A 27,761-nucleotide genomic window follows, 5' to 3' on the forward strand; every position below is an offset into this window, starting at 1 on the left:
TCCATGTCGACTCAAGGTCCACAGATGACCCTATGATTGGAGGCTTTTTGATCTCCAGTTATGATATGATTAACCCCTCTAGAGTAATTTTTTTTTAATTTATCTTTGTATTGTAAGCATTTAGCACAGGCATGAATAGATCTGGGCAAGTCTTGTATCATCTAGTCATCTGCAGAATAAGATACAACGTGAAATGAAAATATCAGGATGGTTCCAGGAAAAGCTCAAATCCCACGAGGAGAGAAAACAGTGCACTTGGGGACAAGCATGCTCCAGATAATCTGTGGAAAAGGATAAGTATATGAAGGAAACAATATAATGAGATTTTTGTTAAAGTCAATGGAAGTGGCAACAAGCGTGCATTTATCTAAGTTTATAGTTAGGGAGGTGAGTTTTGGGGTGGTCCTGGGAAGGTCACAGTAAAAGCAAAGGCAGTGAAAAGAACAGGCTCTGTGTGTGATCTTCAAGGGGTAGACAGGAAGGCAGCTGCGGTTTCTTGGGCTCTACGTGGGTGTTAGTATTCAGGCATCATGGGGACCTAACAGGATTTGTCCTCAAACGCAGACTAAGACCATTCCTTGTACACATCTGCTATATTCACCGTTAAAAGGAAAGGAGGGCCTTGCTTACTTCCCATAACTCTCTCTCTCTCTCTCTCTCTCTCTCTCTCTCTCTCTCCCTCCCTCCCTCCCTCCCTCCCTCCCCCTCTCTTTCTTCCACCTCTCTTCTGCCACTCTTGCCCCCAGAGACTGGTCTCTGTCCCCCTCTCTGCCCCTTTCTCTCCCTCCTCTTCCAATAAATGTCCTTTGTGATCTTTGTTGCACGGCGTGACTTCTCGTCATTTTAAAATAAATTACAACATTGGTTCCCTGACCAGGAAAGGCTCTCCTGGCACTTCCTCCTGCCTGCCAGCAGTTTGAGGCATGCCCGGACCCCTGGAACCTGGGTCCACATTCAACAGCCTTGCTTCTCCAGCTAATGGATCACTGGGATCCTCCGTCTAACACTGGCACTGATGCTGAGTTTCCTCTTCACCTCTGTCCATTTCCCATGGCTGAGGACTCATCTCCCAAGCATAATTTCTTACTTTTGACCTCATCAAGTTCTGGGTCCAGGCAAGCACAGCTTTCTTGGGCTCGGAGATGTTGGTCTCTGCCCTGTGTTTGACGAATCACTGAGCAGCCTGTGGCTTCTTGAAATCGACCCTCTCTGAATTCCAGGGTCACTGAGAATTACAGACCTTTGGGCCTCACTTATCTGCCCCACTCATGTCAACTTTAGCATCATCTAGACCTCCAACTTTTGCACTCAGTGCCTGATCTAATACGTTTCCGTGTCATGATTTGGGAGCCGGTTGATGACCTACCAGAAAAAATCTGCTACAATTGGGTACTCATGGGAGGGTCCCGTGACCTTTCCAATAGCTGTCGTCAACAAGCCCAGTGGGGATGATCTATGTATGTAGACACAGTTGGACTCTGGTACACACAGGTGGACTCTGACCATAGCCTTTGTTTGGCTCAGAGGGCAGTGACATACGGTAAATAGACAGCATAGTTGCATATGTCCTGGTAGCTGTTAAGCACTCTCTAGATAGTAGCTCCTATTATGACAGATAAGAGGAGTTTCTTTTCTGTGTAAAATACACTACTATGTATATATAATTATATTACCAACACATTCTTGCTGCGGGAGCACATTCTGCTCCTTCAGCCAATGGCCTTTGGGATGCTAGCCCACTTGAGCGTGGTCTCGTGTACTGTAAAGGCAGCTGTGAATGTGTGTGTGTGCCTGTGTGTGTGTGTGCACTCTCTCTTGCTTGCGGCTACCGCTTCTGGCTGCTAGACTCTGTTCCTGTACACAGAGGACTGTTGTCTAGGACAGTGATCTGTAAGTTTTCCCTTTAAATAAATAACCCTTTTATTATCCATAATTCTGAACTGGTGTGGGATCATTTTGGTACTTCCGTCATCACATTCTTATCGTTTATCTTTACATTTTTTTTCATTTTATAGCACCATTATCAGCGATTGTGATACATACGAATATGAAAGGAACAACGAATGAGTTATTAAAAATGTGCATTTCAGATTACTGGCTGATGACTACTGACTTTAGTGCCATGCACAATTGCTGTTTATAGAGTCTCTTGCTACATAGGATGGAACCAAGGCAAGACACCTCTGCCCCATCCACTGTCTGACACATAACACCTTTCTGGCTCTTTTCTTGGGAAGCTACTTCTCCCTGCCACGTTGGGAAGACTCCAGAACTGCTGAACTGCCTTTCTATGCTCTGTTTTTGGAATATGGTAGCTTTTCCCAAACAAACTGCATCGAGCTTTGTCCTGATTCACACTGAGCAACCCCAAGTGAATTCATTCCAAACTTTAAATAGGAAGAGCAAGAAAAATCAAATACAAACGAGCTACTAAGTCTACTGTGGTCCTTAAGAACAACAGCAATGTGTCTGTTTGTAAAGCTCCTCATTGCTGGTCAAAGAAGACAAAGATATGCACTTTCCTGTGTCTCATGTGGTTGGTGCTAAAATTAAACTACCAAATATTTATCAAATGTACTGTACAGAGTTTGGCACACAGCAATCATCAAAACGGTTGTAGCTACTCTTAGTAGGCCAGTACAAAAGCCCTTTCCCAATTAGCATAGTTATCAAATGCCTGGAGGTAACAAGCCATACCCAGCCCTCCTTAATTGGAATCTTCAGGAGAACCATAATACACAGTGCTGGGTTCCAAAGCTCCTCAGTCATTTTGAAGCCCTGTCCTAAAAACAGCCACATGCAGAAGAAGGGAAACTCATTTTGCATTATTGTTTGGCTTTTTTAGGTGCATTTTTAACTTTAATTAACATAGTATTTATAGCCCTTTCATATCACTATAGTTTATTCCCTCTTCTTTCTCACTCATTAGCCTGGATTCATTTCGAGCTTACTCTGGGTGGAGGGGTAGTGCTTCTTTTGAAGGGTTATATTATATTTTCTCTGAACACTTAAAAATGTTTTGCTCTGTGAAGAATGCTTGCCTCTGAAGATTATTTTTAAGAATATTTCTCCGTCGCTTTGCATGCACTATTTCCTGTTGCCAGCCATTGCACTAATGCATGTTCTTATAGAAGAGAAAGCTTTGAACACATATAATATACTCAGAAACATTAGGTGTCCAACATGTAGTCAAACCCACAAGCCTGTTGTTGCTTCATGCGTTGTAAGGAATTTTTCTACTCGCACAGGTCATTCTTGTTCATGGAATGCCCACCTGTCTCTGGGTTGGCAACAGGCTAGATCTGCCCCTGTGGAGTTCACAGTTAATGCAACGGGGTATGGGAGGGCAATAATAACACTGTCTGGCCAATTAGGAACTGAAAATTGTGGTAAGTGCTTGAAGAGAAACATGTGGACACTATGGGTCACACAGCAGCATGGGCGGAATCCCGTCAGAGGGACAAGGAGGAAGGTCTCCGTGCCAGTTAGTTCTGTAAGGATATATGCAGAAGAAGAAGAAGAAGAAGAAGAAGAAGAAGAAGAAGAAGAAGAAGAAGAAGAAGAAGAAGAGGAAGAGAGAATACATCCAGCTGGATGAAAGTGTAGCTTTGGGGGTGGGGGTAGTGGGAAATTGAGGTAAGGAGAAATGGGAGTGGACATGAGATAAGGAAGTACAGCCGGCTTGAAAGAGTTGCACCAGTGGAAGTAGGGTGCAAATGAGCATAACAGATGCAGACCCATGTAGGATGTATGTGTTTGGTATATGCAAGAAAAATTGGCATTATTCATGCCTGTCCTAGTTAGGATCACTTCTGCTGTGATGGAACATGATCTAAAGGAACTTGGGGAAGAAAGTGTGCTGTTGGCTTCCACTTAGTCACCACTGAAGGAAGTCAAACGCATCAAGAACCTGGCAGCAGGAACCGATGTAGAGGCCATGGAGGAATGTAGCTTATTGGCTTTATTCGCATGGTTTACTCAGAATGCTTTTATAGACCAGGACTGCCTAGGGATGACCCCACCTAGAGTGGGCTGGTCCCTCCCCCATCAATCACTAAATAAGATAATGCCCTACAGGCTTGCCTACAACCCGACCTTATGGAGGCATTTTTTTTTTTTTAAATTGAGGTTCCCTCCTCTCTGATGACCTTACTTATCCCGTGTCAAGTTGACATAAAACTATCTAGCACAATGCCCCAAATGCCTAAATGAACAATTGAGAAGCAGGAGATTAGGCTGGAGAGATTGATCGGTAGCTAGAAGCATCTGCTGCTACTATATAGCTATATGTGCCTGCTCATTATATATATATATTTGTATATATACATATATGTATATATATGCATATATGTATATATTCATTTTTTATATTACTTGATTACTTGAGAGTACAATTGACCAGTAGATCCATTCAAAAGGGTGGTAGTTTGCAGATAGTTTCTTTGGCTATTTTTCCGTTTAATTATTTTATTGGGAAAAGTATTATACTAGTAAGAATTATCATTAACCCTTTCCTGTGCCTAATTCCTTGGCCTATAAAGAATTTTTCTTTTTTTTTTTCTACAGCATTTTTCAAACTAAGTTTGCTTTTGTTGCTTTCCCCTCACCTTCTCAGTCAGCTTCTGTCACCTCCCCCATGGGTTCTCCCACTCCTGTGGCCCCTTGTAGCTTTCATTTAAAAAGTGCCCTTTGTGTCCTCGATGCCTTGTGTTCAGCTCCACTGTCTGTATCTGCTCCCGCACCCTTTGTTTACATACACACAAACACCAGAAGTCAGGATATGCGTGTAAAGAGAACACGTAATTCTGTCCTAAGTATTATTGTCACCTCACTGACTGTCAGCTCCCAGATCCACCTATTTTTTCTCCATAATGTCCTGTACCGTTGAGTACAATCCCATTGTGTGTACATATCACGGTCTCCTTATCCACTCTTTTGATGGAAATCTGGGCAGATTCCATCTTCGTACCACTGTGTGTCATCCTTGGGCATTTCTTACCAGGTAAAAGTCAGTTCCAGGTTATCTCCCGTCAGGTAAAAACTTCCATTTGTACCTTTCGCATGAAATTTCCAAAGGACTCAATGAAACAGCTACTGAATTTCAGTGATCCAAAAAAGTTTTGATCTCTGCATTTCACAAAAGAGCAAAGACGGCTTAAAATATCAACTTTGCCGGGTGACATTTACATGTCAAGCTTTCTTTTCTTGACGGCTGAAGAATGTTATTTTATTATAAATTTGATTACATTTGATCTTGTTTTGACTGTCTCCGAGGAAAGTCTTTCTTCAAATGACAGTAAAAACAAACAAATTGGAAGGGCAGCACCTAGAATTGCTAACAAATGCCAAAGCCAGACAAGTGATCAGTATTACTGATTAAAAAAAAAAAACAAAACCCTAGTGGCTTCCTTTAACTCTTAGTGTGTGTGTACTTTCAGAGAAAGATGTTCAAATGCCAGACCATGATCACCATGGAAGCTCTTACTTAATGTTAACATTTTCTTCAAGCAGGAAGACACACCGAAGGCAGACTCAAACTCTGCTTGATTTCCTCAGCTCTTGTAAAATGTTTACTCTCTCCACCCCTGACCCATGATAATTTTATCTTTGGTCTCAGCTGTCATTTGTGCTTTCTCTGGACATTTGACCTGCTTGTCTAAAATGGCCTGCCGATCCTTTCCTCCTCAAGATGTCATCTCATCGTTAAGCCCTGGCACAAAATCTATTCTGCCTGCTCAAATCATGTTTGTTCCTTGGCTTCATTCGATCATGTTCAGTCTATGGTCTTCCTTTTCTAGTGCTTGGTCCACCTGTGGAAAACATGGGAACTGTGTTGACACCCCATAATTTGTTAAAGTCATCATCTGCCTTTGGTATTATGAGCTTATTAGAATCTATACAAGGCATATCTCTGCTATGAGAACTCCTTCAGTTAATAGCCTTTAAGTTACCAGCCCACTGTGGGTGTGGTCTCCTGTACTATAAATGCAGATTCAAAGTGTGTGTGAGCTTCTTGGCTGCTGGATTTGGCACCAGTTCCCAGCACATGCAGAGAACTGCAGATCGCTACTCTTTCGGTGAGTTTATCCCCAGAAAAGGAAAACTTTGTTATACTCCATTTTGGGATATTGTGGAACTCTTTCACATGCCAGCATATCCCCTGACACCCAGTGCCCCCTGGTTGGACAGGACCTGGTCTTTCAGCCCATCTTCCTGTGCTCAAGTCGCTGGCATTGTCTTTCCTGGCACACGTTACTAGGGTATCCAAGGCGGAAGGGTAGGAAAAGAAATACAGTGAACTATTTAAGAGCTTATTCTGGGTGTAATATGCAGATAGGGGCCCCAGAGCTTATTTTGAAGAGGAAATGGAAGTTGCTTCTGCTTCCGAGTGAGATGTTTTTCAAAACCAAGCTGCCTGCTGTATTCTGACCATCATGTCAATTCTGTATTTAGTTTTTCTATTTTGAAAACATTAACTGCAAAGGTTTCCCCAAGGAAAAGCTTCTTTTTTCTAGAAAATGTACTGTTTAGAAACTCAGAGGCTCTTTGCTATCATAGTCACTACGGGTATTTCCACAGGACACCAACTTTCATAGATTACGCACAGCATTGGAACAAATGTTTTCTGTAGGCATTTTCCTCCATTAAAGCTGTGTAACCTCAACTGGTGGACATATTTGCAGATAAACAGGCGATGAACAAAAGCAGAAACACAGCTTTTTTTGTGACTTTGTCTTAATAAAGAGCTCCTGATTTTGAACATTTGTGTAGTCTGATCAAAGCCCTAGACATTCTCTCAGAATCTGGTCCATGTTTCAACAATAAGAAAATACTTCAGGAAATTGGCTTTCTGGGACTTCAGTTTTAAGATCCCCAGTGAGTGTCTGTTTCAATCTGTATGTTTACTAAAAAATAAATAATAAAAAAAATCAAAAGTTTAAAGGAACACAGATATTTAGGGCTGCAAAAAACACATTTGAATAATAATTTCTCTCTCTCTCTCTCTCTCTCTCTCTCTCTCTCTCTCTCTCTCTCTTGCTTGTTTCCTCTTTTTAAAAATCAGATCTTTGGCCAGTGTGCCAAGACACAAGTTCAAGAGGTTGGATTTTCACTTTTCAGGCTGACAACTTAATTAACACCTACAAAAGCCACAACACATGCTCCCTGTAGTGTTTTAATCATTATTATTGTAGGCACAGCCCTTTTAACAATCTAACACAATGCTATATTATAAGCTCATGTCCCATTCAACTGCCAGACAGAACCCTTGTTTACTTCCACAAAGCAAAGTAGAATATTTACAGAAATATACATATTCAAGGGATAATAATCTCCAAAAAGAAAGCAATTACTGAGTCTCCAAAAATGAGAAGCAACGTGAGCAAATGAGGCAATTACAGTCAGATCAAAGAGAGGTAATAAACTTCCTGTTTCAGAAAAAATGGAGCTTGTCCTGCGTGTTTCTTGATTGTTCCAACAGATACAAAACAAAGCATCTGGGGAAACTGGTGCCCGTTTGAAGATCAACACTGTTTTGAAATGCAATTATGAGAAAATTTTCAAATCTCGTCAACTGTGAAATGTCTAAAAGTAACTTTGTCCATAACCTTTACCAGAGCTAGAATTCTAAGAGGGTCCTGCCATACCCATGTCATCCCTCGCTTGCGCTGGGAACGGTGGTTGTGACGGTGTTCGAACTGCTTTCGGTTGGTTTTGTAGTACCACAGAAGCTAAAGTCCCTCGATGATGATGTTCACTGTGCAAGACAGACTATGCTTGCTGGAAAAAGTTATGCCTCGCCTTGAAGAAGAAGACGGCCATGCTGTAGAGACACATAGAGGGCAATTGAAGCCACCAGGGATAAAACTGATATAATCAGGAGCTGGAGTGGAGCAATGACCCAGGGAGTACATACATAGCTAGCTAAGCAAGAATAATCTACATGGGAAGTAGAAAAACACAAGAGCTCCTGAGTAAATTGGGAGCATCAGGACCTTGGGGGAGGGTTGAAGAGGAGTGGAGAGGCAGGGACAGGAGCAGAGAAAAATGTAGAGCTCAATAAAAATCAATAAAAAAAAAGAGAATACTTCCCTAATTTCAGATTTCTAGAGCCCACGGAAAGCTGCATTTCGTGGCAAACACCTTGACCTCCAACCCTAGGGGTAGCGATAGGTGGATCCTGGAGGATTGGTGACTAACCTGTCTAGCTGAAACAGCGAGTTTCAGGTGCCCTGGGAGATGCAGTCCCACAACAAAGAAAGAAGCAAACAAACAAACTGTAGTAGTGACTGAGGAACAACAATCTGTACTGAGCACATCCACAGACACATGTGCATGCACCACGCACAACAATTGCAATTTTAAAGGAAAGACCACAGGAACTGCAGATTACAGTCATGAAGAATAAGACTGTCTGCAACTTATGACGTGGAAGAAGATTGCCCAGCCTCGGAAGAACTCAAAGCCTCATAGACACTTTTATTTAAGCCCATTGAGACCATGAAAGAACTCATTCAAAAGATGTCCAGACTTCCTAATGCTGGAAATCAGGATATAATGGAATTGTGTGATTTGGTGTGTGTTTTTTTTCTCTTTGTGATTATTTGTTAATTAATTAATAAATGCATTCGATGTGTTATGATATCCAAAATGCTCCAGTGTACCTATTAAACACTAGGGAAACATGGTGGGGTGTAAGACATAACCTCAACCTCAGAAAACAAAACAATGGTTGACGTCTCTGTTCAAAGTCTTGTTTCTGTTTTACTCCAAAAAGCCAGCAAGATGAGTATTTTATAGCCCTAATGAGAACAGGCCAAACATTTCTGCTAATGGAGGCTAACAAGAAGTTGACATGGGTGCAGAGGAAAGATTTGGATATCTTAGTCTTAAAACCTGGCACCGGCAGAGTCAAGAGCTTGTGCCGCTGGGAACTCATGCAGCTGACAAATCCTGCTGTCTTTGTCATCAATACAGTGAAGATGTGATTCCACTGTGGGCCTGCATTGCAGCCATGTCTCTGGATGATTCTCTGACAGCCAAGAACTTTATACCTTTTACTTCCTATTTAATAATATACCATACATGCGGATGTCGGTTTGGACAGATCTAGGTTGAAGTTGGGGTTCCTTTTAAAGAAAAAAAAGTATTAAAATTATTACGTGAATATTTTGTAGGATCTTGGTGCACTGAGGTCTTCGAAGCCTGAGTAAGAGAAAATTAATTTCTGCTTCCCTTTGCTTTGGTTCTTACACATGCTCATCTAAATTCAAAATCCCTGCCACAGTCCTCTGTATCCATTCTCCACTCTTCTCCCTAAAAACATCACTATCAGGGCCAAAAATTATTTCTTAATTTTTAAAATGAGAGCAAAGTAAAGGAGAGTGAGAGACACTGACACACATACAAACACACTTCATATCCACATTTCCATTGATTTCTAAGCTCATCTTTTTCTTCATCCTAATTGTTAGCTTCCTCTAAGTGTTGTATAGGTAAATTATTTCTTACTATTTCATCTCTTTCACTTTTGGTTTCATTCTTCCTCCATGGTGAAATAGGTAAGCATTCTCCCAAATAGAGAACAGAAGCTGCCTCCCTCCCCAGTCTCATCAGACATGTCTTGCTGAGCAGCTCAGAGACATTAACACTCCTTCTCCCAGCACGGACCATCTTTCAATAAAACACATTTCAACACTCAGAGAAATATGTATGGTTGCAATGACTACGTTTAATAAATCTTCCTTCATATGGTTTTGGTTTTTCCTGCCTTTGTGTGTGTGTGTGTTTACTTAAAAATTGCGCAGGTTAGCTGTGGCTGTTATGCTATGCAGACACCTTCTAAATTTCAGCTTGTTTTAAAGGCAAATTCCTACAACCCCCAGTATCCTTATAAAATCTAAAAAAAAAAAATTGACAATGATTTGGTAATATATTCCACCACACATACCTATTAATATTTAATTGTCATTAAAATGTCTTTTAGCTATTTTTTTATCTTATAAACTTATTTTCAGATGCCATACAGCATCTTACCACATTCCTGCAAATCGGATCTGGAGCCACCACCCTGCCCCTTTTCATTGCCATGTGGCACTGGGAAGGCAGGTCAGTTGTCCTTGGAATGACCTGTGCTGTAGATTGATCTGATTTGTTTCACTTGTGATGTTACACATTGCATTAAAACACAAACAAACAAGATCCCAGTTCAAATACTTTGGGAATTTTCTTGTTAAGTGGCAGTGATTGATTCATGGTCTGTACAAGCAGGAGGTCCCTAAGCTTATGACAAACAGATAAGATAGCATGTCCCCTTTATTATAAGTAGGAATAGTGGGGATGATGTGCTGACAACCTTTCACCTAATGGTCTTTACATCTGTTGGGACCCTTTGCCTTAATCAGTATGCTCTGGGGGTGCAGAGTTGATGTGGGACTCCCTCTGTATGCTGTGAATGTGCTTTATTATGATTGGTTAATAAAGAAGCTGATTTGGGCCCATGGCAGTGCAGAATAGAGCAAGGCAGAATTCCAAGCACAGACAAAAAAGGAAAGAAGGCGGTGTCAGGGAGATACCATGTAGCTGCTGAAGAGGTAACATGCCAGATTGAGTAACCACAGTCTAGTGGCGATACCTAGATTAATAGAAATTGGTTAATTTCAAGATGCAAGAACTAGCTAGAAATACACTAGAGTCATTGGCCAAATAGTATTGTAACTAATATAGCTTCTGTGTGATTTATTTTGGTTCTGGGCGGCTGGGAAACAAACAAGTAACCTTCATCTACATAATGGTACCCAAATGTTTGGGAATGATGCCCTGCACCCACTTTGCATTTGTGTGCCCTCTTGGGGTCTGGAAGAAAGTGTCTGAGATCTGGCTCAGAACTCCCTTCCTGGACAGCCTGGATTGTATCTGTATCTGTTAGGAGAGCACAGGCAGAAGAGCATGGTGGATCCCTGCTACCATACACAGAGATATTTCCAGGCCACATAGTATTCTACAAGGCAGAATTAGCTTTTACTCAGATAGAAAGGTTTTACATGCTGCATGGTGCTACCGAGAGGTGAGGTGATAGGGATGGCTCCCACCTGGCAACCCCGGAGCTGGCTGTGAACTACCTCTGCCACATTAAAAGGTGAAGAGATGCTGAGCCAGAATCCAGGGCCACTGCGACCAAGCTGCTTACCATTTTAAAAGCTCTTCTGGTCAAAAAATAATTAAAGCTACATAATAAAGACAGATTCAGATGAAAAAGACCTCTGAATGGGTCACAGTGTTAGATAAATGTACATAGGCATGGGAGAGAGAGGTTTAAAAAAACCCAAAGTCTTCAAAGAGACAGAGCACTAATAGTCATAGATTAAAGGAGTAAAATAAAATAAGCCATGTAAAGATGAAACACACACAGAAAGTCTGGATTATGTATACTATTGTGTTTTGTTAAATTTATTGATGGTGAATGAGCTAAGTTCAGACAGACATTTCATTGTACAGGCTGCTAAACTAACCAACATATATATTTCATAGGTATCTTGACTTCAAAATTTGGGCCTAAGGATATGTTGCTTTGGAAAAGAGTTTCTGCTTTGTTTCCACATAGGATAGAATGCTGTGGATTCCTTACCAGCTAATACTGTTTGATCAAACAGGACCTCCTGAAGCAATGATCCAGATGTTCTAACATCCATGACAGCTTCAACACTGCTGTCTGAGATGGACCTACCACACATGATACCCCATGGAAGATCTGATTAACAGTACTCCCAATCAGTGGGAAGTAGTCTAGAGAACTATGTCCAAATTTCCAAATATTGTTTATAAATGTTTGTTTACATTTAAAGGGGGAATTGCTATAGAGATGCATATTTAAGATTGGTATGGATATTAGTTCATTGATATAAATTTAAGGCCAGTTTTGTTATATGTATATTTCTGCTCCTGATTAAAGTATTGCGTTTGTGTAGCTCCTTAAAAAATGTAATGTATAGTAAAGAAATATAGATTAATAGATAATTATTTATAATAGTCAAGTTTATAGATATTTTCATTAGGTTTTCTAGATGTACAGAGATATATTTCAGATGGATAAGTACTCTCAAACCTTTCAAAGACTTACAAAATGTGGCATTTAAATGTTTTAAAAGCTTAAGACTTTTCATGACAATGAGACAGATCTGCTCCTGGCAGCACCAATCTACTTCAAGAGGATGATGGGAACTGAAGAGGCTCCTCATGGAGTTGGTTAGCCATTTGGGCAAGAGACAGTTCTTCCCTGGACTTCTTGATAGTATGCTGTTTAAACTGGACATGCAGTTTTTATTTAGATAGAAAAGAGGAGTGGATGTGGATTCCCCTTTGTTTACCATTGGATAATAAAGAAGCTTTCTTGGGCCTATCACAGCAGAGAATAGAGTAAAGCAGGAATTCCAAGAAGAGATAAAAGAGAAAGTAGAAGCCAGTGAGATGCCATGAAGCTGCGTGAGGAGAAAGACATGAGCCACTAGCTGGAACCTGTTCTGTTTTATTTAATTTTACTATGCTAAAGTTAAAACCTTCCTTTTTATTTAGACAGAAAAGGGGAGGTGAGGTGGGATTCCCCTTTGTATGCTGTGATTATGTTTTATTACCACTGGTTAAAAAGAAGCTTCTTTGGGCCTGTGGCAGCACAGAATAGGGAAGGAATTCCAAGCAAAGATTTGTAGAGTCAGAAATATGCCATGTAGCTGCCAAAGGAGTGACATGCTGGCACTGGTAGCTGTAGCCTAGTGATATGCATAAATTAATAGAAATGGGTTAACTCAAGATGTAAGAACTTGTTAGAACTATGCTAGCATCATTGGCCAAACAGTATTTTAATTAATATAGTTTCTGTGTGATTATTTGGGTCTGGGTGGCCAAGAAACAAACAAGCAGCCTCCATCTACCCAGAGTGGGCTTCTTTCCTCTTGAGAAGCTTTTCAATCCGGATGTTGTTGAAATTACACAGGTTCCATCTCCATCCTTGTTCTATTTTCCCCTTTTATTCTGGTTCCTTTGCATGTTACTTTGCTTCGGATCCTCTTTGGATGCTGCCATTCCTTGGAGCCCCTTGCAAGTTGGACCACTTTTAGGTAACAAGGACGGCTGCTCATTAATATTGTGAAGTGGGGATATGGAATGTGCACTTTAATGCAAGGGAAAGCAAAAAAATTCCTATTGTTTCTCTTTAAATTTTCATGTGAGATGTGAAGACATTTGTCTCTAAAAGTTACCAATTATTATGATTGAAACTTTGGAATATTATATTTTAAAATATTCAATTTCTTGGAGTTTAAGGATTACTTTTGTTAGTATGAAAACTTTCTAAGCATCACTTGACTATTATTCCAATGCCAAAGACAGAAGGGGATGGCTCCCACTTCCCTGGCAATAGAAAGCTCTTGGCCTGGTCACAGTCAGTCCCTCAGCACCCAGCAAAGACCTAATGAGTAGCTTTTCTAGCACACACCTGATCCCTTGTTGATGAACCCATCAAGAAGGTTTTTTTTTTTAAGTTTTCTTATTTTACTTTGCCCTCTAAAATAAATGCATAGTTCATGAAACCCTCATACTACTGTTTAGTGGGCTTTTTATTGCATTTTACAAGACTAAAACACATAACCAACTTCAGCCACACTGCCATCCAAACATGCTGGAGATCTGCAGCTATCAAATCCAATTAAACTCTTCCAGGAAGGGTGACTATTCCTATATACATGTGTTTGCATATGTGTGCACATGTGAAAGCAAACGTGAGCCATGGTGCAGGTGTGGAGTTTGACGATAAGTTTGTGGAGTACATCAGATTCAGGAGGTCAGCCTTGCTCTGAGGCATGTTTACCTAATGAGGCATCTTGTTGGCCCTATCATTTGAATTTTTAGATTACCATATTAAATGCCCAGAAACCACTCAGTAGGCATGCACGAAAATCTCTACAGATTTCCCTAAATTATTTGTACCAATGCAATTTGCATTTATTCAAAGTTTAATTTCCTTTAGTTAGACTCCACATAAAAGAGTTTAAGGAGAAAACAATTATTGATCATTCAAATGATATTTTAAAGATTCATTTATTTTTTATTTTATGGGTATGAGTGCCATATATGCATGTACATATATCTAGCATGTACATGAGGTTCTCATAGATGCCAGAAGATGACACTGGATCCCTTCGAGTTGGAGTTACATATGTTCATGGGTCATTGTGTAGGTGTTGAGAACTAAACCCAGATCCATTGAAAGAGTCCCAAGTTCTCTTAACTGGTGGGCCATCTTACCATCCACAAAGAAATTATCTTTAAACACTTTTCAAAAAGTAACTTGAAGATACTATCAATTCTCAACATTATAATGTCAAATGATTAAATATATTCATAGATTTTACAATAAAATGTATTTTCATATTTTAAATACCATTATACAAAATATTTGATTATCTACAGCACATGGTCTCTTGAACTTGCAGATAAATGGCAGTATAATGTTCAATGTAATAAATGCATATAATTAAGGCTATCTGCTGCATAGCTTACTTAATTCAAATTCCCTTGTTTGAGAAGAATAATCATGATTGTAAAATATATCATTGAGATTTTTGAAATTGTGCCACAATTCAAATGTATTCACATTTGTCAGCCTATCAGCCAGGATGAGGGAATTGGAGGGAACATTTTGAACAATTTGATCCTTAATTAAAATAAAACTCCATGAAAGAAAATGAATATTACTTAAAGTGAAAATAATTGGGAGAAGTCATTCCATTTGGTAACATTCTTAGTAGACAACATTTCCATCTTGTTATGATTACACAATAATTATCTACCATTTATTTTATGGAGTGCCTGTTCCCAATGTACATCATAAACCATCATAAGTTTTATGGTTTTCTTCAGGAATAAAGTCTGTCAATTGAATGGTTACAGTTGCAGGATACATTAGCTTACTGGGTTACTGTGTGCTGGAGAGAACAGGAATTTATTTTCTCGCAGTTCTAGATGGTAGAAATTTGAAATCGAGGAATATGTTTCTCTGAAAGTGTTTGGGAAAGGCTGCAGTCCAGGCTCGTTTCCATACTTCCCGAGCTCATGGTTCCACTATTTTCTGGTGTTACACCACATGTACCAGGTTGTATTCAAACCTTAAGTTTTGGAAGACATCAATTATATTGGATTAGAGGCTAATCCTACTATGACTTAATCTTAAATAATTATATCTACATTGACTACCTTTCTGAGAATTGTATTATAGTGCACAAGGAGTTACAACTTTAACAATATGAACTTTTGGTAGGCCCTAGTTTTCTCCCAAACAAAAGTTTTTTTTTATATATATTTTTTCTTATAACAGAATATCTCAGTGTAGGCAATGCGCTTAATGTAATATATTCATATAACAAAAATCACAGCACATTCCTCATCCCCAGTTCCGTGCTTATCATTTACTGTTTTGTAAAGTTTCCACTAAGTAAACATGAATGATAAGCATAAAAATATTCGTCTTAGTTTTTATTGCTATCACTTAAAATAAGAACAGAAAGACACATTTTCTTGCTTTGAAGGTATTCCAAACTGCATCTACTTTCACAGATTCCCAAATGCCTGGCCACACCGATTTTTAGATTCTAAAGCATGAATTTTAGGGGAAATATTGGCTTTTCCAAGATGTGTCGCATGTTCACTTTGTTGTGGCGGTGTCATCGGACCCTAGGAATTCCCTCATGACAGACGGATCAGGGGAGCTAAGATGCAGCTAAATCGGAAGAGTGCCCGTCTACTGTGGCACCATAAAAACTGGGTACAGTGGCACATGCCTATAGTAGCAGCACTTGATAGGTAGGTTGAGGGAAATTCTTAGCTACACAGTGAGTTCAAGGTCAAGTTGCTCTAAACGAGATCCTGTCTCAAAAATTAAATAAAATACAGCTCAATAATTTCAGGCTTGTCCGGTCACAGGTTCCCTGGCAGTTTCCAACCTTGCTAAATCACCCAGCTGTAGTCAATCACCCGAACTCTGATCCTTACTTAAGGTCAATGGATTCACTCTGTCATATCTGTGGAAGGCAGATGGGGGTAGGAAAAGAAAGTTTTACACAGAATTATACAATTAAAAAGGTAAGTGTGAGTTATAAAAAATGAAATGAAAGTTATAAGCCAAAGAGCGCAATGTTATGAATTGTTCAACTGCAATATGGCAATTCTTTCTTTCTGTTTGCATTAGAGACATGCAAATTAAGGTAAGCATAGAAATAGGAAACTATCATTTTTGGTAGCTCATGTACTTTTGAAAATGTCAGCACTTGCAATAAAGTAAAAAACATGAGAAGCATACATATCAGGCGGGTAGAAATCTAAAGGAGGAATTAAATGCTTGATTATTTCATGTGGAAAATATAGTATTAGTTGCATATGAACTTTAGAGTTGATTCGAACACTCAAAGGTAATAGTGCATGGGTTTATATTACTAGCTAATATGATTCATTATTGATAATTCACATTATTGATATAATTTCTATCTTAAAACAAGTAGATAATTAACAAATTTTAATAATTATTTTCTGTCTATAAAGGCATCTTTTAAAAAATACCAGAAAAGGAGATTTTTTTACATAATTCTCAGAAAATGTATAAAGTAATGAGTGAGTTCCCTGATACACACAGGTTGGCGCTGAAATGTGTCCATTGTTCAAGGAACTGGAAGAGCACAACGCAACCCCTTCCCCCCATAGCAAAGCAGACAGGGCTGCTCAGGTGAGTCGACCCTCGGTGTTTCCTGTTAAAGTGCTTTTCCCAGCTTGACATGGTTGGGATGTGGGGAAAACATTTAAGTGGTAAGCTAGTGAGAGCTAGGGGTCTCCCCTTGAATGGGATAAATTTGACCGCTGACCATGAAGTGATCCAGCCTTCTCTCCCATGCGTTTTCACCATGATAGAGTGTGCTATCACAGGCCCACACAATTATTAATGTGTCATACATAGGAATCTCCAGAACTGAGGACCCAAAGCAACATCCCCTTTCTTAAGTTGTACTGAAGAACACACTTGGATGTGAAAATTTACAATGATGTGGAATAGACTTGTCACATAAGATCATAAAATATATTATAAAACTAAAATCTTAATGTAATTTTATATAAAAACAACATTTATGGAGGAGAATTCATAATTCTTTGTATATGTATACAACGTTTTTTTGATTGTAACCACCCATCGGCCCTCAAAACACAGTTCTGCTAGGACCTCTTCACCAAATGCCCCTCCTATTTTATGTCCTCCTTATTCACTGAGTCCACTTCGTGTTTCTCATATGTTCATGGGGTCATTCACCCCGGTGTAGGCAACCCAACAGTTGGCCACATCTAAAGGAAAGTAACTCCACCCCAAAAGCATCCATCAGTTACAAATAGCTCCTCGTTAGAGATGGGTCCTCAGGTGTTTCTCCACAGACCTTGCTGAAGTTGTCAATTACTTTCATCTAGGACAGATCTTACATAGACAACCACAGCTACTATGAGTCTGTGTCTCATGGACAGAGACTATCATTTCATATTGTTTGTCCCCATTTTACTGTCTTTACATTCTTTTCATCTCTCCTCTTGTCCAGTGTTTCCTGTGCCTTGAGGCAGCTGGAGGAGGTGGTGGAAGACTCCCCATCCATGATTGGAGCATTCAGAGACAATTATTTTCAGCACTTTGGAGAGCATTCTGTCTTAGCATTAAATACTACCCACTAAAAGAAGTGTCTTTGACCAAAGTTGGGAGCAGTACAAATCTATTCATGAACTATTAGGAAAACAGCATCATTAGATCTTACTCTCAGGGGTACGACTTGAGTTTTGTCATTTTTACAGTAACATGAATGAATTCCGCTCTATGGAACAGGCCTTAAAGAGTCTTGCCACTATTGCACCGATGGGCACATACTGACTGTCAGACAGTCTTGTAGAATTTAGGGACCAGTCTTGCATAAGACCATTCCTATCTTTTCCTCTCTGGCAACCTGCACAGCACCCCTCTGTAGTACAAAACCTGGCCAGCAGGATCACTTAAGTCTTCCACAACGCAAGACTGATATCTTTTGTTTTGAGGCCAAATTGTGTGGTGTCTTTGCAGTAGAGTCCTACCTTTTAGTTATGGGACATCCAAAAGCCATGAAAATAATCCATATTATTTATTTCAGTTACAGGTACACCGGAAAGTGTCTCTGTGTATCATTCTGGATTATTATATAGATGCATTTCTTTACTGTGTACATACGCCAGCCCAGAAAGAATAGTTGAAGTTTTCAAAAGTCAATCACAAAGAAAAAGGGTTGGTAACTTGAATTCTCGGCACTAAAGTATAGAAAGTGGTCAAATGTGAAGGCACTTGGCAAGCATGAATAAGCCAGGGCAGCCCAATACCCTCAATGAAGAGAGGAAAGGAGCCTTAATATATGAACAGGACTTACATATCCATTTTAAAAGCACCAATTCTAATACAATAGACCAGAATTTCTCAGCTGCTGGTTGTGAACCCCTGAGATCCTTAGAAAACAGATACTTAGACTACAGTTCATAGCAGTAGAAGACTTACATTCACGAAGTAACAACAGAAGGAATTTCGTGGTTGGGGTCACGACAGCAGGAGGAATTGCATTCACGGGTGTTGGCTTTAGGAATGTTGAGAATCACTGCTCTAAATCATTGCAGAAAGAGGCATTCAACTAAACAGAAATTCACTCAAAAGATAAAAATAGACAGCTACAAAGTGGTCCTTTTCTTATCAAATTTCTTAAGAAATGTTGAAAGAGATGGAAACTTTATTAGAGTCAATGTAGACTGATATACACCATTTACTTTTCCTGCTCAACAATGTATCCAGGACCTAAAATGTTATTTTTCTTTGACCCAGCAATTCCATTTTATAGAATTTCTCCAAAAAGCATAGTTTGAAACACGCACTTATAATGATGCTAATTATATGCTCTGCACATTGTTAAGTAGAGCGACCTGCAGTAAATGCATGTTGTCATTTGAATACATTTTAATGGACTAGAAAAAAAAATCAGTCTATAAGCAAAAAGCTGAATCAAAAGTTTCAACTTTTAAGTAGGAAAGATGATTGGAAGAAAGTCAGTAAATAGTGATTTTTTTCTTTGAGTTGAGACATAGCAGAGATTGTGGTTAATTTAAAATTTCTTTTATATTCATCTCTGTTTGACCACACACTTTCTCTAACACTAACAGTTCCATTTTCTTTGAAACCCATCAAACTCCATGCAGCCCTTCCGTTCCTGCCATACTGTGGTTCACTGAGGAGTTCCCCAAAATGAGGAGACCAGAATGGCTTCAAATTAACACCATCATTTGTTTTCCTTATCTAAATTGGTTCTCTGAAAAATGAATGCCTGAAGGTGTTGTAAACTGTTCATTTAAGTACAATTAACAGTCCCCTAGCTCCTTTGCCTTTTGTGCTTGAGAGTTCTTTCTTAGAGTAAACCTTGCAGGCAGTGTTCACTTCTGGTATTTTCATTCATCTTCTCTCTCACCTGCTAGGAGCCAGAGTTTTGGGAAGTTAACAAATCTGCTAAGATAATAGCTTCCCATTAAACATGAATTAATAAGTTAACACTGTGTAAGATAACAAAGTTTGCAGCATAAATGCAAATGTTATCCCTTCAGGTTTAGTATAATGTGTGCTGACTACAAATGTTATCCAGTCAGGTGTAGCATAATGTGTGTTGACTACTTCATACTGCAAATGAATGTAGTGGACAAAGTGGGGTTGGACTCAAACATTCATTTACATAAAAACTGGAGTCTTAGCATAGACTGGGTCATCTTGCCCAATGTCTCCCTTGGTCCTGGAGTAGCCCACACCCACTAGCAAACTCAGATGGGAAGACTAGGGAAAGCCTTTGCAGCCTGATTGGTGAGAACTCTCAAGGGCCGTCCTTCAGGGTTGGGTCTGCACAGCAGCTTCCACTCTGTTTCTGCCCTGATATTGTTTCCTTCCCTCTGCTCTACGAATATTGATCGATCTTGTACCCCCATTGTAAGGAAATCACAGGCAGGGTGAGCTCCAGAGAACCAAGCCTAATTTGAGTCTATGAATCAGTACTCTGATTACAGGTGGCTCGTGGGTACAGCTTGGATTTTTGTCATGTCATAAATAATGTATTCAAAAACGGAGAATTAGAGATGCAATTATAATAATGGCAAACGCCCAAATCTTAAAACGTTATAGACTGTGAAGGGTATCACTGATAATCACTACTAAAGGCCATTATGACATACCGTGATCCGTATTCAGGAGAATTAGAAAATTATTCATTTTGAGGCATTCTTGTAAAACTGTTCTAAACAAAAATCCCTTTCTATTGCAGGCTCTCAAACAATTTCAATGAAATGGTGGATGCACTGAGGGTTCTGATTCGCCTTTAGTGATCTCATCCAATCAGAGTCTGGCCTCTGCCCTGCCCTTCATGTGGCAAACAAGATCACGTGAGTCCAGCAAACTGAACCTTGACACTGACACTTCTCACAGTGTTTAAAGGGCTGTGGAAACAGCCACCCAAAAGTGCTAACCCAGCCTGCTGGGTTTCGAGCTGAAGCTCTTTGCTGCCCTCTGGAGACAACTGAAAGTGACAGTGACAAAGTCCTTAGCAAGCAAACCATTCACTCTCTCAGTCCTATCGCTGCTGTCCTGACAAAACTTCGCTGAATAATGGACTAAATACACGGAGGACCTCAAGTGAGTGAGGGCTTGAGAATTTTGTTCTGAGGTCTGTGTTTATTGTGCAGGTGCATTCCTATCTGTTTAAACCATCATAGCAAATTAAAGTTTTCCCAGGTTTGAAAACACTGGGATCTTGAAAATACAGCAAAGGCGTGTGTTCACACACATGTGCCTTGCAGAGTCAGCAGTTTTCATTTTCTGGGATTTTACCATTGGATGTAGTAGCCATGTTTACCGAGTAAAATACATCTTGACCTGCTTATGGACAGGTTATTTTGTAATAAAACCTAGAAAATCTAGGAAACAAATCTGAGAAATTATCACATGGGATTTCATCAAATTAAAAAGCTTCTGCATAAAATCATAAAAGTCAAGAAACAAATGTAGGAAGGGATAAATATTTACAAACTGGACAATTGCACAGATACATAAATAAAAAACAACTGATTAGCAAACATAACCACATAGCAAGAAAATGAGCCAGAGATTTTGGTAGACACATCACAAAAGAAGACATAGAAATAGCTGGCAAGTATGTTAGGAATGCTTACTACTCTTAATTATCAGAGGAGTGCACATCAAACCACCACGAAATAAAATCTTACCCTAATTCAAACGACTCTTATTAAAAACAACAAAAACAATGCCAATGAAGACTTGAAGAAGGAGGAACCGCTTTACAGTGCTGGTGGGAATATACATTAGGAAAGCCACAAGGAAACAGCTGCTCACTCACAAAATCAAAAAACGCAACATCTGAATCATAAAAAAATCCTCAACATTGGGGATTTAAATGGAGAGAAGAGAAGCAGTATTTTTAATGATAATCCTATTACTTCGTTGTGGCAGTATTCACAATAGCCAAGAATTGCAAACCCTGTAAGTGTTCATCAACTAGTCAGTGGAGAAGGGAAAGGTGCTGCATCTAGGCCATCCGAAGACTACTCATCCACAAACAAATGAAATCTTTCTTTGCACTGCCTGGATGAACCTGGAAGACTTCATCTTAAGGTAAATGAATAAAGCACAAGAAGGCAAATGCTGTCAGTTTTCACCTGTGTGGAAGCTATGTAAGTTATTCTAGAGATATATTATAGAAAACTGATTAGAAACCAGGAAGGTAAACATGATTGGAAGACACGTACTATTTTGGTTACGATGAGTGAAAATATACTCAAATAAGGTGTCAATTCTATATAATATACTTAGCTATATTACAAAAATTTATTTTAAATATCAAATATCCAGGACACATGGTTCTGTGAGCACCTAATTCCAAAGATATGATAAATGTTTGAATTTATAGATATGTAAATATCTACATATAAATATATAAATAGCCCTGATTTGGTAACTACATAAAACATGCTTGTATCATGCTCTGTCTTCTAAATATTAATAATTATATATAAGATCAAATGAAAAACTTCAAGAATCATATAAGTTACAGGAGACTGAAAGTCTAAACTAGCTGTTGCATTTTCATTTAATAATCTTCCCTGTCTATGAACTGATGCTGACAATCGTTTTCATGTTGTTTTCTAGGAAAAGATCAAATTTTTGGTGAGAGATTTCTATGTACTCTGCAGTGCTCTAGGTATGATGTGAAGGCTACCAGCATAGTAACAAGGACAGCCACCAGCTGAGTGCTTGCCTTGTGCAAGACTCTGCAGCACATGCTACTCACGTGCTAACCCCTTAATCTTGCTAAACTTTGTAAGGTCTTCGAATTTGTCTAGCTCACAATTTTGTTGAGAATAGCATTATCTGAAATTTCACCAACATTTACCCATTTCCACAGATGGCCTTAATGCACAAGAAAGGTTGTCTACATATTATAATACTCATTTTCTCTGGGAGGCAATTTTCTTCTTATTCATGTTGTCTGCATCATAAGCTTATTATGTCTGTCTTTTAGACTGTGTGTCCAAGAATAAACTACACGTATTTACTGTAAATATGAGAGTACCTTTTATTACTTTGTAAAAATTATGTTTTATCATTTTGAACAAACTAAGATCCTGAAAGTCCCAGGCATTGGCTTACACGATTTCTATACGTCCTTTTACATATGTACTCGTTACAGGGAACTCACTTGGCTTCATCTTTATATACTGAATTATTCTTATATGATACACATAATAACCAATCATTACCAATTAGTGAAAGCAGTCCATACCTTCTAGTGATAATGATGGGATAAAAAAAATTGAAGAGATTTGTAGGTATGTTGGTCAATGAAAGCTTGGAACACGGGTTTTGAAGAATGTGAAAATATCAGCTTTGGTATGATTAAAAGAAGATCATTTCGGAATTATATAAAATACTACGAGGAGTATCGCTGAGACCATTGTGGGTGCAAATCCTTCTGAAGCGTCACATCTGCGTGATCTCATTCTGATCCCTGCTCTCCTCCACATCTGCCCAGCACCCACTGACTTCACAGAGATCTCCCCCTTTCAGTCTGGTTTGGGTCAGGAGGATCTTGGGGGAGATCTGTCTGCAGTTGTCTTTTTCCTCTTCTCTATCTTGGTTTCTTCTACTCTATTCTGAAAATATTAACTCAAGAAGCAAGGGAAAACACCCATTGTTAACCTGTGACTGAAGGGGGGTTTCTACACAGTGTGAGAGAAACAGGTCCGGGAAGAAAAGTTAAGCAGCGAGAAGCATCGGGGTGGGAGGGTGCACCTTTGCCTTAGTTTGTGGAAGGTTTCAATTCACAGCAAGATAGCTAGCGCACTGGTAAGTCACAGTGAGAGAGCTGCAGGGGCCCTCAAGTGGGACCTTTCTGTGTTGCTGGAACAATGAAGGGATTTGCTTGGTTAAAGAATATTCCTAACCCAATACATATATTAATATTTTCAGATTGATGTATATTCCTCTTTCTTCTCCAGGGATATAAGCTCATATTACTCCTACATAAACAGCACTTCGATCATTTTTATTTATTGGAGATTCCTTCAGTGCTCCTTTGAAAGATAATAAATAAAATGAGAATCTCTATCACCCCATTTAAACAAAAGTCAGGTCACTGTGTATTATTGGGTCCTTGATGCCAACCTCCCCACACAGTGTTATCCCACTATCTTTAGCTATTAGGACAAAAACTTTTCCCTGATACACATAGATGGCTTAAATATATTTGATTTTATGGATGAATAGTAGTTTATTTCTTGATCAGTGGGTACTAGAATTAATTTTATCATAAAAAAGATTTCATTTAATTATTTGGAAAAACATCTGAATGAAATTTAAAATAGCAATTTCAAAAAGCCATGTACCTTCTAAAAATTCCAGTCAAAATCCCATTTACAGGGTAGAGACAACCATAATCTGCATGCCGGGGTTTCTGATTGTCAGGGAAACATTAGTGACCCTCACTGGGAACTTCCCTTCACCCTAGCATGGCTTTCTGCCATGGAACAGTCTCTGGCCAAGAAGAAGGTTCTGAAGACCCAAACCTGTGTTCTTTAATGAGGCAACCCTTGGGTGTGTGTCGGGGGTGGAAGGATATGGGGAGTAGATGTTGAGCTTTAGATTTTTTGCAAATTCATCTCTATTCTCGGTTCTGTTTGTATGGGCAGCTTCTCTCTCTACCCAACCTTGTCATTCTCAGTTCTGTTTGTATGGGCAGCTTCTCTCTCTACCCAACCTTGTCACTCTCGGTTCTGTTGGTATGGGCAGCTTCTCTCTCTACCCAACCTTGTCACTCTCGGTTCTGTTGGTATGGGCAGCTTCTCTCTCTACCCAACCTTGTCATTCTCGGTTCTGTTGGTATGGGCAGCTTCTCTCTCTACCCAACCTTGTCACTCTCGGTTCTGTTGGTATGGGCAGCTTCTCTCTCTACCCAACCTTGTCACTCTCGGTTCTGTTGGTATGGGCAGCTTCTCTCTCTACCCAACCTTGTCACTCTCGGTTCTGTTGGTATGGGCAGCTTCTCTCTCTACCCAACCTTGTCATTCTAGGTTCTGTTGGTATGGGCAGCTTCTCTCTCTACCCAACCTTGTCATTCTCAGTTCCCCACAACAGTTTTCCAAGAACACTTCCCCTAACATTTCTCCGTAGACCAGGTTGGCCTTGAACTCGCAGAGATCCCTCTGCCTCTGCCTCCAAAATACTGGGATTGAAGACACATGCCACCATTACCACCTTCCCCTAACATTTCCATAGGAAGTATTATTTCAGCCCTCAGTCTTTTTTATTTCTTAGCCCTCACATGATCTTCTTGTAAAAGTCATAAAAGAATTTAATAAACTAAAATTAACATTGAGTGCAATTCTAATTCCACTAGCTTTAAGATACTTTCACTGTATTTGACATTTCAGGTATTTTTAAAAAATTTTCATCCTTCAACAAAGTGAGACTTCACCTGACATGTGAGAGAGAATTGAATGAAAATTCAGAATATCTTGTTCCAGATCATAACATGATCTTAAAGTAGGAAAATGTGGTAAAAAACTTAATCTATTAACAAAGAGTTCCTCAAGAAAGAAAGAAGCCGGGACCAAGACACAACATTCAATGTTCTGGCACTTCATGAGCAGGAAGTGATCTTGGAGAATACAATGCAGGAGTGCGTTGAGTTTTAGTTTGTGACCAGTTTTGTTGATCAGTAATCAGATTATGTCTTACTATTCCTCCTGTTGTGTGAGTAGAAAATCTTTGAAATTGATGCTATGGAGGAAGGATGAAATTACAAACCCATTGGTCTGACGAAGTCCACACTAATTTCCATTTGGAAGAATGAGATGCATATTCCCATGGTCAACAATAAACCCTGGTACAAGGTTATTTTGAAAAGTTCTTTTTTTTTCTTTCTTTTTTTTTATTGAGAAAAGGAAAAAAAAGTTTCTGCCTCCTCCCAGCCTCCCATTTCCCTCCCCCTCCTCCCACGCTTCTTCCCCTCCGCCTACTCCTCTTTCCCTCCCTCTCCAGTCCAAAGAGCAGTCAGGGTTCCCTGCCCTGTGGAAAGTCCAAGGTCCTCCCCCCTCCGACCATATCTAGGAAGGTGAACAACCAAACTGGCTAGGCTCCCACAAAGCCAGAACATGAAGTAGGGTCAAAACCCCATGCCATTGTCCTTGGCTTCTCATCAGCCCTCATTGTTCGCCATGTTCAGAGAGTCTGGTTTTATCCCATGCTTTTTCAGTCATAGTCCAGCTGGCCTTGGTGAGCTCCCAATAGATCAGCCCCACTGTCTCAGTGGGTGAGTGCGCCCCTCGTGGTCCTGACTTCCTTGCTCATCTTCTCCCTCCTTCCGCTCCTCATTGGGACCTTGGGAGCTCAGTCCAGTGCTCCAGTGTGGGTCTCTGTCTCTATCTCCATCCATCACCAGATGAAGTTTCTATGGTGATATGCAAGATATTCATCAGTATTGCTATAGGATAGGGTCATTTCAGGTTCCCTATCCTCAGCTGCCCAAGGAACTAAGTGGGGACATCGCCTTGGGCTCCTGGGAAACACCAATGATAGCCTTTGCTGAAGAGGCTGTGGAGGAAGGGGTACACTCATCCATTGCTGGTGGGAATGCAATCTTTGCAGCCACTTTGGAAATCAGTGTTTCTGTTTCTCAGGAATTTCGAGATCAACTTACCCCTGGACCCAGCAATACTACTCTTGGGAATATACCCAAGAGATGCCCGATCATATGACAAAAGCATTTGTTCAACTATGTTCATAGCAGTATTATTTGTAATAGCCAGAACCTGGAAACAACCTAGATGTCCTTCACTGGAAGAATGGATGAAGAAAGTGTGGAATATCTACACATTAGAGTACTACGCTGCGGTACAAAACAATGACTTCTCCAATTTTGCATGCAAATAGATGGAATAGAAAACACTATCCTGAGTGAGGTAAACCAGACCCAAAAAGATGAACATGGGATGTACTCACTCATAATTGGTTTCTAGCCATAAATAAGGGTCACAGAGTCTACAATTGGTGAACCTAAAGAAGCTAAATAAGAAGGTGAACCCAAGGAGAAACATATAGTTATCCTGTTGGCTATGGGAAGTAGACAAAATTGCCGGGGAGAAAAGTGGGATCTTGGGGGTGGGGTGGGATGGGGGTAAGGGGAGATGGGGAGAGAAAAGTGAGAAGAGGAGGATGGGGGGAACTTGGGGAAACAGGATGATTGGGATAAAGGAAGGCTGGATAGGGGAGCACGTAAGCACAATTCTTAGTTAAGGGAGCCACCTTAGGGTTGGAAAAGTCCTTATTGTAGAAAATGTATAGCACATTGAATAAAATGGAACAATTAGCAGCTGTGCTCTCATCAGCAGATTAGAATGGTACCCAGGGGTGCCTAGATCCTGGCATACTGCCTGCATCACCTTTCTTTATAATAGAGTTGGGTACTATACTGACTAGGTTCATGTGTCAACTTGACACAAGCCAGAGTTATCAGAAGAATCATCCCCAGTTGAGTAAATGTCTCCATGAGCTCCAGCTGTAAGACATTTTTCTCAATTAGTGGCCAATGTAGCAGGGCCCAGTCCATTATGGGTGATGCCATCTGCGAGCCGGTTTTCCTGAGTTCTATAAGAAATCAGGTTGAGCAAGCCAGGGGAAGTAATCCAGTAGCAGTAGCTTCCCCCTCCATGGCCTTTGCATCAGCTCCTGACTCCAGGGTCCTGCCTTGTTTGTGTATCTGTCCTGCCTTTCTTCAGTGATGAACAACAATGCTGAAATGTAAGTCAAATAAACCCCTTCCTCCCTAACTTGTTTTTTGGTAACAGTGTTTCGTCACAGAAATAAAGTCTCTAACTTAGGCAGGTACTAAAGCATAGATATTGTTTATCTGATAGCAGACTATTATATAGCTAGTATCCAAAAAAATTTTCTAAAAGAATCAATTAATTGATGAATGAATCATTCTCCATTAATCCAATTCATCCAACTTCCCAGAAACTGTGTCTTTCTTTGAGAAAAGATGATTATTAGATATGGAAAATGTGATACTAAGAAACTATTCAGAGAATGCTATCCCATGGAAACGCGTACAAGAGTCAGCACTTCAAAG

General features: G+C 39.8%; 1 protein-coding gene across 5 annotated transcripts in view; it reads right to left on the reverse strand.

Annotated features, from left to right (window-relative positions):
* The window catches only part of LOC121458759 (membrane-associated guanylate kinase, WW and PDZ domain-containing protein 2-like), a 1,271,545-nt gene that overhangs the window by 979,105 nt on the left and 264,679 nt on the right, over positions 1–27,761 (reverse strand). The window lies entirely within an intron of this gene.

The sequence above is a fragment of the Microtus oregoni genome, unplaced genomic scaffold (genome assembly GCF_018167655.1).
Source record: "Microtus oregoni isolate MIOR12 unplaced genomic scaffold, Mior012 000018F_ref0000195, whole genome shotgun sequence".
NCBI classification, from domain to species: Eukaryota; Metazoa; Chordata; class Mammalia; order Rodentia; family Cricetidae; genus Microtus; species Microtus oregoni.